Here is an 11561-nt window from a genome sequence, read left to right on the forward strand (position 1 = left end):
CACACACACACACACACACACACACACACACACACACACACACAGCCTCGGGCGCACCTCTTCCCCCTCTTCTTCCTTCTCTTCCTCCTTGTCTTCTTCCTCTTCCTTTCTCTTCTTAACTGTAGGGCATGACGTAATCTGTTACACCCCCTTCTCCTCCTCCTCCTCCTCCTCCTCCTCTACTTGTTTTATGTCTTTATTCACCTCCTCCTCTTCATGAAGGCTTGTGATGATGATGATGATGATGATGATGATGATGATGATGAAGATAATGATGATGTCGATTACTCTCAGAAAACTGATGGTGATGTTTGTGTGAATGAGTGAGTGAGTGAGAGAGGAGCATGAGTGTTGATAATGCAGACTGTGTGAATAAGTGAGTGTATGGGAGCGTATGTGTGGATGAGTGGGTGGGTGAAGGTGACTGAGGATAGGCAAGGAGTAACAAACTAAACTGCCGTAAACTGTTTGTCACGGCCGTTTGTTTGCCTTCCCTACGTCGGGGTGTTCCAGGGCTCAGCGTCCTCGGTTTGTTTATCATTGAGGGACGTACGTGTTTGTTGGTCCACCGCGGGTCAGGCCAGGCGTGGGAGTGGGAGGTGTGGGGGGTGGAAGGGGAAACTAGGGGGAAGTGGTAAGGAGGGCTGGGCTGGGAAGGAGGATGGTATGGCTGCTGGTGAAGAGAATAAGGGAGATATAGAAAGAATATGGATAGAATAACAATAACAATAATGATAACAGTAATAATAATAATAATCTTGCTCACTACAGAGAATTTACCTTGTGTTTATCTATTACCTATTAGAAATCAGACATAAACACATCAGAATAACTCAAACACACCTGCCAGTCACGTAGATGGATGGGATGACAGCACCAGTTCACGCACAACCACCCACTCATGCACCAGGTAGCGAGGAGAATGGATGGCACAGGTAGACAGGAAGGAGCAGGTGATGTGGCATGAATTACAATGGAAGGTGGAGGAAGGATTTGAGAGGGAAGGAGAATGGGGTGGATGTAGGTGGAATGGGAAGGGTAAAAGATGTGAAAGGAATTTTGATGGAAATGGAAAGGAGGACTTGAGCAGGAGCGAGAAGGGAAGGGTAGGAGAGGAAGGAAAGGGTGGAGGGTATGGTAAAAATGAGAATAGAAGTACGAAGAAGGTGTTAAGTTACGAAGTTATTGCTTAGAAATGGGATATGGGTAGGAAACGAAGAGAAATGGGGAGTGAGATTGGAATAAGAACTCTAAAGGGGAAAAAAATAAAAAAAAATTGTTGGAATAGGTAAAAAAAAATTGGAAGTGGGAAGTGAACTTGAGTGGGAGTGAAATGATGGTTAATAGCATGAAGGGAAGGGAAGAGGGTATGGAAGGAATGGGCAGGGTAGAGGCAGCGCACCAGGGGACGTAGGGGCCACAAATCATAGAGACGCGCGTGACGGGACCGAGTAATTGAAGTGGGAATATCTGCAGCCGTAGAGAGAGACAGTAAGGGAATGAGGGCAGGGCAGATAGGGAGGGAGAGGGAGAAGGGGAGAGAGAGGGAGAGGAAGAGGGGAAGACAGGTATGGGATGGAGGTGTGTGGGGGAGTTTGGGGCTTCGTCGTGTGTGTGTGTGTGTGTGTGTGTGTGTGTGTGTGTGTGTGTGTGTGTGTGTGTGTGTGTGTGTGGTCCGCCCAGGTGCGTTGAATGCTTGGGAAGATTTAATTGTAAAGGATTAAGAATTTTATTTTCCCCTGTGTGTGTGTTTGCTGCAAATTATCCGGATGGTTATTTTAAGCGCGGTTTTGCTGCTGAAAATTTCTACTCACGTCTGCACTAATGCTTACTCGCACCAAGAGAAAAAATAACTGTGAATTCTTGATGATTGCTCGAAAGTTTACCAGTAGTCATGAAGATAAACTCATGATTCTTAACTAATAAGGGATGAAACTAGTACTGGCCATCCTTCCCTTCCTCTCACTGCAAGAAAAGAAAAAAATAAAGAAGAGTTTGTAATGATCTAGAACGTGCATATAAAGTGTGTGTGTGTGTGTGTGTGTGTGTGTGTGTGTGTGTGTGTGTGTGTGTGTGTGTGTGTGTGTGTGGTGGCGCGCTTCGGAATCCATCAGCTCTTACACACACTCACGCTCCCACGCCCCAGCATTGCGTAGCCCTCCGTGTACACCAATGGCTCGCGGTACTTGTTGTGCTTATATGTGCGGTGCGGGGGGGCGGCTAACCTGTTCTCCCACGGACGCCTGTAGTCGATGGTGGCGGCGTGCGGGGCGTGGGCTGGGCGTGGGCGGGGACGCGGGTAGCCTGTCAAGGGACCACACTTCCCCCGGAGACTGTAAGTTGAGGTCCCCGCTAATAAGGCTGTGTTGATGCCCCTGGTGTCTCCTCGGGGTGTGTGGCTGCAGGGCTTTGGGACTGCAGGGCTTCAGAGTGTTGTCTACCGCTTAGGTTTTTGCCTTTGGAAGTTTAAAATACAAACGATTATTCACTGGTTTTGCTTTCGGGTTGTTAGTGAATTAAGGTTAAACTTTGGTGGTGAAAGTGGTTGTTAATGTGTTGTGTTGTAAGGAATCTGAGGTTGTAAGGTTGCTAAGAGTTTAAAATTTGTGTCATAAGGATGTTATTCTGTAAGGAGGCTAAGGGTCAAGGATGTGTGGCGTAAGAACGTATGAATGTCTTGGTGCTGGGTCATGAAGGTGGTAGGGTTCACTTATGCTGTGGTGTAAGATTAGTTTGTCGTGCTGTGATTGGTCTGTTGTGCTGTGATGCTGTTTAAAGGTACTGACTACTCTAATGCCGTGATGCTCTGTGACTCCCGTGTTGCTGGGCCGATGAGCTGTTTGGTCCTTCCCTGGCTCTTCCTCCTCTCCGTGTTCCCTGGAGCTGGCGCCCGTGTAGGGGGAAGGGGGAGGGAGGGGAGAAGGAAGGGCCATTAACCTTACCTGTTTCCCTCGTCGCCCACACCTGACCCCGCGTGGGACGAGAAGGGTCCTGCTCTTTAACATCCTCGCTTTTTCTGCCTGTTTGTTTATGGTCTTTTTGTTTACCTGCTCCAGTGTATCATGTATTCTTGATCTGCCTCACATGAATTTTTTGGCCAATATACAACAGTGCTTGGTTTGAAATATCCTAATTTTTTCCCACACACACACACACACACACACACACACACACACACACACACACACACACACACACACACACACACACACACACACACACACACACACACGAAGCTGGCGTGCTAGTGACCTGTACTTACCTTCCCTAGTCCCCACCATTCTTGTTTCCAGGAGGGAGTGAGGGAAAGAGAGAGAGAGGGAGAGAGGGAGGAAGGAGGAAAGAGATGAGGAAAATAAAACCATTCTCTCTCTCTCTCTCTCTCTCTCTCTCTCTCTCTCTCTCTCTCTCTCTCTCTCTCTCTCTCTCTCTCTCTCTCTCTCTCTCTCTCTCTCTCTCTCTCTCTCTCTCTCTCTCTCAGTCCTACACTACATACGCTTGACGCCCACAGTGTACAGAGCCCCGTGGTTGACGCCCCGCGGGGATCACTCGGGGAGGTGAGAGAGAGAGAGAGAGAGAGAGAGAGAGAGAGAGAGAGAGAGAGAGAGAGAGAGAGAGAGAGAGAGAGAGAGGCCCACACGATGCGTCCTTGAGGTATCAGTGGCTCCTTCCTTTCCCTTGCCCACGCCCTCTGCCATACCTTGCCCGCGGGTCATGCCTCTTGTTGCCCCTATCCCATGTACAATGCCATCCCTTTTGCTTATTTCACTCCCTTTTATTTGTCTTGTATATGGTCTTGTATGTCCTCTCAGTATTACTCCCTTTGCTTGTGCATTTCTCTTATTCCCTTTTTCTTCTCTTATCCTCACCTTCTTTGATTTTCTGCAAGTGGGGTTTTTTCTTGCCTTAAGTTTTCTGTGTATTTTTATCCCTCCTCGTTATCCTGTTTTCCTTTCAGCATTACTCTTTTCCCTTGCTTATCTTTCGTGCTCCACTCCTTCTCTTTCTTCCCTCCTTACCACAACACAGTTACTTCCTTCTCATAGTTTCCTGTATATTTTATCCCGTTTTTCCGTGATCCTCTCGTCTCCCTCTCATCCCTCGCTCACCTCCCATGCCCTTCTCTCTTCCCTCCCCCTCATTCCCTCCTTGTGTACGAGTAACCCCGCAAGTCGGTCCCCTCCCTAACTTGTCCTGACAGCAGGGGACCACGCGGGGCCCCTCCTACGTGTGCCCTGAGCCGCGCCACCAAGGTCAGGGGCAGTTGTAGCCAGGCGAGGTCACGCACCTATGAAACACCGGAGTACTTACGGTAACCGACCATTAGCATTCCCCAGCAGGCATGCCGAGCCTCACGCCTTGCCCCGCCACCCGACACACTGTTCTCGCCTGTAATTCCTGTCCGCTTAAGCTCTTTTATTTACTCGTCCTAAGACATTCCTAGCAGGGAGAGGAAGAACGGGTCAGTAAAAAAAAAAAAAAAAAAAAAGAAAAGAAAATGTGAACGCTTCGCTTTTTCTCATCTTATGGAATGTCTTACGCAGGCGGGAATTTCGCGAGATGGAGAGGGGGGGAAAATAAAAGGAAATATGAAAAGGAGGAGGTCAAGGAAAGAAAACCACAAACAACTAAGCTACTTCACAAAAGAACAAGGGTTTAAGAGAGCTAGTTTTTATAGGTTGTTTGGATGTGTAATGCTCCTTTCCTGTCTGCCTTCCTTCCTTCCTTCATCTCATTACTGCGTGTGTTAAGATGCTTTTGAAAGAAGGAAGAGAGGGAAAGAGGAAGTTTTATTGGCTGTTAAGAAGACGTGGTGCTCCTTTGCTCATCTCTTTGGTGTTGGTTTGTAGAAAGAAGGGTCGGGCTGTAGAGGAAGGTTATGCATACGTACGCAGAGTAAAAGGAGCGCTAAGTTAAGTGTTTTATCAAGTGCTTTGTTTACGGAACGCTGCCCGAAAGCTTTTAGTCGCGTGTTTGTGGGGTTCATTTCATCCTTTCTCTCTGTTTACTGCCTCAGGGAAAAGAGTAACTGTTGTTTATGTTGTACTCCTACACACACACACACACACACACACACACACACGAAGCCTTGACCCGCGGCAACAGCATACATAGCGGTTAATTAGAGTGTGTGTACCTGAGCCCTCTGTAATGTTTTTATGTACGTGTGTATGTATGTATGTATGTATGTATGTATGTGCTATGTATATATGTATGCGTTTTCTCTTTTAAGTATGGGTCTCTCTCTCTCTCTCTCTCTCTCTCTCTCTCTCTCTCTCTCTCTCTCTCTCTCTCTCTCTCTCTCTCTCTCTCTCTCTCTCTCTCTCTCTCTCGTGTTTGAGTTCTGGCACTGTGTTTGTTTATTATTTTGCAGTCATATCGCAGGGAGGTGAAAGACGAGAAGGAGGAGGAGGAGGAGGAGGATAGATGCTCAAAATACTTGTTTGCGTTTTGTTTACGTTAACTCTGCGATGCTGCCACAAATCTCCATCTCCCACTCCCTCTCACACTCACTCGCATCAACACTTCATCCGTCCGTTCCTTCTTCCGTCTCCCTCACTCAGTCACTCATCCACCCACCCACCCACCCACCCACTCACCCACTCACGCATTCAGAACAAGCTAATTGTAACCACTCAGCATTATCTTCAAACAAACACCAGTCAGTCACATCATTGAAAAGATCAAACACATAACCACAATAACATCAACAACAAAATAACAATAAAAAAAGAGAGAGAGAGCGAGAAAGAAGACAATAACCCAGTGAAAGATTAGTACAAGTTAACTACGTAATGAAAAAGATAAAAAAAGATAATGAACTGAATAATAACGGACCTAAAATATAAGCAGTATTTCTTGCCATGATTTCTCCGGTCAGTGAAAGAAACTAGAGAGGTCACAGTAAAAGGAGGTGGGGGGGTGAAGAGGGGGGAAGCGATCAGGTAACACGAGCAAGAAGGGGGCGTGGCGGGGCATAGGAGGAGGGCGGGAAGGCAGGTAGGGGCAGGTTGGGGGATTATGAGTATGAGGGAGTTCGGGGAGGGTACCTGAAGGAGTGGAAGACCTGTATGGGGCATGGAATGGTTAGGTGTTTAAGGGAGATACCTGAAGGGGAAGGAGACCTGGATTCGGGGGTTGTTTCGGGTGAGTATTCTTGAAATATTTAATTATGCCTAGTACAAAAAATATAACATCGTAATAATTATGTTGTAAATACTTTTGGCTAGGCATTATACTAATTCACTTGCAAGAGGGAAAAGAGAAAGTTGTGTAGAAGTTTGGAAAGAAAAAGGAAGAGATGATCTGAAAACGAAGAAATAAGGAAAGATAGGAAGTTCGGGGAAGGAAGGGGGAGAAGAGGTATGGGAAGGGGTCGCTGGGGGGAGAATGAGGGTGTGCCCGGACGGTGTGATTGGGTTTGTGGTCGCGCGGAACACAACGCTGGGATAGGCTTGAGAACTGTTACAAATGTGGCTCGTGTGTGGCCCTTGGGGAACACCGGCTGGGCAGTGTCGGGGAGGGGGGCTTGTGGTTACTCCTTTGTCTAGCCTGACGCCCCTGGCTCTTAGTGGCCCAACCTCCCACCGCCCCTACGCCTTGTACTCACTGCCCCTACAGCCTCCCTACACTAACCCTCTCATCGCCCCTGTCTCCACCGGCCCTATCTCCACTACCCGTGTCAACTCCCACTGACCCATCGCCTCCTTACCTTGCCTTACCACCACCGCACCTACCTCCAATGGCCATGTCTTCACCACCCCTGCCTCTTCCCCCACGCCCCCTACCAATTGCCTCTGTACCTCCATTGCTCCTATCTCCTGAGCCCCACACTGCCACAGCACTGCCCTGACTACAGCATCTACAACCCTAGCCTGTGCAAGCTCCACCACAGCCCTTTCCACCTTCTAACCCTGTCCAGTTCGCCCTTCCTTACTCTTCCCTGCCCTTCCCCTACCGCCCTTCACCCCTCAATAATGTGTCGGAATACAGGGCCGTCAGAACCTCCATCATCTCGTGGTACAAGATGTGAGGAGTTAAAAATGGAGCTCCGACTAATTAGTGGGGCGCCTCCTTTGTCTGGCGGAGGGGCAGCTGGGGGCTTGTGATTAAGGCTCATTAGGTGCGGGGTCACGGACGCACCGCACTTCGATAAGGCAGCACCAGAACAGGCACGCAGGGAGCGCCATCCCCTGCAATAAAATTAATCACCAGTCACTTTATAAGGAGGCGGGGGAACGCATCTCTCCTGCAGGACCGCCAGGATTATGAAAAGGAAGTGGGAATTTCAGTGTGGAGAGAGAGAGAGAGAGAGAGAGAGAGAGAGAGAGAGAGAGAGAGAGAGAGAGAGAGAGAGAGAGAGAGAGAGAGAGAGAGAGGAACAGGGGACTGGTATTGAAGAGTAAGGAGCATAAAAAGGACAGGCTGGGGAAGAGGGGCATGAAGGATACAGTGGTGGAGGGCAGGTCATGAAATTCGTATTAGATAGATGGTCGGGGTGAGGTGGGCGGGGAGGGAAGGGGTTGTAAGCAGGAAAGGTGGGCGTGGATGGACGAGGGCGGGTTACACAGGGCAGGTCCTTGAAACTCTCCTGCCCTTAGTGTAATTACCCGCTGTTCCTGAGGTGCTGTGATTCTTGCACTTCTTTTGCTTCTGCTTCCTCGTCTTGTTCCTCTTCCTCTCATCTTCGTTTCTTCATTCATCTTCATTCCTAGCGATCTTTCCACCTTCTCCCTCTCGCGTCCTCATTCAGTCTCATATTTCCAGTCTTGTTTGCATTCACTTACCTTTGTTTTCTCCACCCTATTCCACCCACTCCACTCTGCATCATCCACTTCCCTTGCTCACCTGTTTATTCTAATTTGATTTAACTCCACCCTTCTCGATCTTCTTTTTTCTCTCTCTCTTTCTCCTTGTTTTCACTTCCTTTATCTTCCATTACTCGTCCATTTGTCATCATAATATTTGCCTCCTCCTCCTCTATCCTCCTTCATCCACCTCCTATCCTTTTATCTTGATTTTCCTGTTCCACCCTTCTCCCATCTCTTCCCTCCCGCCCCCTCTCTCTTTCCTTCCCCCCTCCCTCCTTCCCTAGATTAATGTGATTGGTCACTCTACACTATACTTGATAATATGACCATGATTATTCCTTCCTTCCCTTCTCCTCCTTTCTATTCCCCCTTCCTTCCTTTCTTCCTTCCTCCCTTTCTTCACTTTCCTTTTACTCCTTCATTATTTTTTTTCTTTCTCACTTTCCCTCTTATATTTTCTAATCTTGCTTTATTTATTATTTATCATCCTTCTTTACTCTCTTTATCTCATTTTCCATATTTATCCTTATTTCCGTTCCCGCTTCCTCCTTTTATTTCTTCCTTCTCCCATCTTCGTTCTGTATTCATGATCATTCGTTTCCTCCTCCTTTTCTCATCATCTCCCTCCTTCTGTCTCCACTTCTTCTTCGTTTACTTCCTTCATTTCTTCCTCTTTTTTTTTCCTTTCCACGTCTCTCCATTACTTCATCCCATATTTTTCTTTTCCTCCACCATTCGTTTCGTTTCCTTCATTGCCCTTATGTCAGTCATCCCTCTTTCCCCCCTCTCTCTCTCTCTCTCTCCCTTTCTCTCTTTCTCCCTTCTTCAGCATATTCTTTACTTTCCTCCTCTTCCTCGTCAGGCTGGTGTTTCCTTTCTTTTCTGATCTCATTTTTCCCCCTTCCTCCCCTCGCCTAATCCCTCCCCTCTTTGGCTTCACACTTAATCCCCTCTTAGTCCTGACCCCACAACCCCTCATCCTCTTTGCCTCTCTCCGCCCTCCTTAGTATATCCTTATCTCCCTTCCCCCGCTCTCCCCGTTCCTTTTTCTCTGAGTCTTAGAGAATTGTTTACATGCATGCCGTGATGTTATGTGGGTGTGTGTATGTTGGTAGGTATATGTAAGTGGCTATGTGGGTGTGTATTGTATGTTTGTATGGTTATAATCTCGTCTTTGTTATTTGTGTGGTTTTGTATGCTTCAGTAATGTTACATGGGTCGTATTTTTGTCTTTTTTTTATCATCACTATTTTTACTACTACTACTACTACTACTACTACTACTACTACTACTACTACTACTGCTGCTGCTGCTACTGCTGCTACTACCACTCGTGTGTGTGTGTGTGTGTGTGTGTGTGTTTGTGTGTGTGTGTGCGTGTGCGCGTGTGTGCGTGCGTGTGTGTGCCCGCGCGCGCCATTTCATGTTTTAATGTTCGTGATCTTTTGTAACCTGGCACTGCTTCTATTTCCCTCCCTTCCCTCTCCCTCCCTTCTCCCTCCCCTCTCCCTCCCCTCACTTTCACCCAATCCCGAATAGAACCTCCCCCTTACTCTCTTTTCCTGCCTCTTTCGTATACCTCTCATTTTCTTTTGCCCCGGGGAAAGAGGAATGTGTGTGTGTGTGTGTGTGTGTGTGTGTGTGTGTGTGTGTGTGTTTGGAGGGGGGGGTGAAGGGGAGGGGTTGGTTGAAGTGGTTGTTGCAGTAATGCGAGAGTTGCAGTGGTGCGGGGACGTAATTGGGGCTTGGGAACAGTGGTGTACCTTTGTCAATACCCCTGGTGGTGGTGGTGGTGGTGACGCAATGCTTGTTGAATGTTTGTGGTGGTGGTAAAAAAAAAAAAGTTTTTTTTCCGTGCTGGTTTTTGAGATTATTATTATTATTATTATTAGTAGTAGTAGTAGTAGTAATAGTAGTAGCGGTAGTAGTAGTAGTAGTAGTAGTAGTAGTAGTAGTAGTAGTAGTAGTACAACAGTAGGCTGTACAACAACTACAACAACAGCAACAACGGCAGCAGCAGCAGCAGCAGCAGCAGCAGCAGCTGCTGCTGCTGCTGCTGCTGCTGCTGCTGCTGCTGCTGCTGCTGCTGCTGCTGCTGCTGCTGCTGCTGCTACTACTACTACTACTACTACTACTACTACTACTACTACTACTACTACTACTACTACTACTACTACTGCTGCTGCTGCTGCTGCTGCTGCTGCTGCTGCTGCTACTGCTACTGCTACTACTACTACTACGTACTGCCACCACTCTTATTATATGAATAGTGTGTGTGTGTGTGTGTGTGTGTGTGTGTGTGTGTGTGTGTGTGTGTGTGTGTGTGTGTGTGTGTGTGTCGTGCGCACGCGCGTGCATGTGTTTGGGGTTTGGCTGAAGCAGTGCGCACATTTTATGGGATATTCCGGGGGATGTTGTGGGTTAGTGTTGGGGAAGGAGTAGGAGGAGGAGGGTGAGGAGGGAAGAGGAACTGTGAGGACGGTGAAAGGTTGTCGCTGCTGTGAGGTAGACGTGCGGGTCAGTCCGAGACGTTGGTATACACACACACACAAACACACACACACATACACACACACACACACACACACACACACACACACACACACACACACACACACACACACACACACACACACACACACACAACACACACACACATACAACGAAGACGTAATCAAATGCTTAGTTAAATGAGAAGACACACACACACACACACACACACACACACACACACACACACACACACACACACACACACACACACACACACACACACACACAAACTTGGGTCGCGACAGGCAGCAAATTCTCCGCTATTTCTGTCGTCGGCGTCAAGACTCTGCTACTTAAAGACGGCGAGGGAGGGAGTTGGTTTGCGTGAGGCGTTTAGCGAGCGAGGATTTGGTCTTCGAGAGGCAGCGCTGCCCAAATAGGGTCTGGAGGTCGTGTGCTTGCTGGCCTGCGACTCTTGCACACGTGAATGAGAGAAGAGTTATTGGTGAGTCTGTAGATGAGAGAGAGGGAGAGGAAGGAGAGAAGAGAGAGAGGAGGATTTTGAAAGTGCAAGCGGCAGGAGAAGAAGGGGGAGGAGGAGGAGGAGGAGGAGGAAAGGTGGGTCGTGAAGGTACTGGGAGGAGAAGGAAGAGGAGTTTTAAGGATAAGATACTCGTAGTGGAGGGAGGAAGAGGCCAAGGAGGAGGAGGTGGAGGTGGAGGTGGAGGAGGATGAGGATGTGGATGAGAAGGGCACATTGAACAATCACAGTTATTAGTATTGTTTTCCCGGTTTTGCTTCCTTTATCCTCCTCCTCCTCCTCCTCCTCCTCCTCCTCCTCTTCCTCCTCCTCCTCTTCCTCCAGTAGTACAGTAGGTGACGGAGCGCGACTTATATGGGATGAACTGCGGGATTTTTATTGGTGGTCATAACGTGACATTAGTGGTGGTGGTGGCGGCGGTGGTGGCGATGGTGGTGGTGGCGGGGGGCGGTAGTGGTTGTGGTGGCAGCAGCTGGTGAGTCGTGATGGGATGGAGGTGGAAAGTCATAATGGCCGTACAGCAGCTGCAGGAGTCATTGTATGGGGAGGTGCATTAGGGTGATGTATGTGGCAGCACTGGTGATGTCGAAGCAGAGAGAGAGAGAGAGAGAGAGAGAGAGAGAGAGAGAGAGAGAGAGAGAGAGTTTGTGTCTGTTTCTTGTCCATCTCGTGTTTATAGATGGAGCAAAGGCGGAGGAGGAAGAGGAGGAGGAGGG

The sequence above is a fragment of the Scylla paramamosain genome, chromosome 5 (assembly GCF_035594125.1).
Source record: "Scylla paramamosain isolate STU-SP2022 chromosome 5, ASM3559412v1, whole genome shotgun sequence".
NCBI lineage: Eukaryota > Metazoa > Arthropoda > Malacostraca > Decapoda > Portunidae > Scylla > Scylla paramamosain.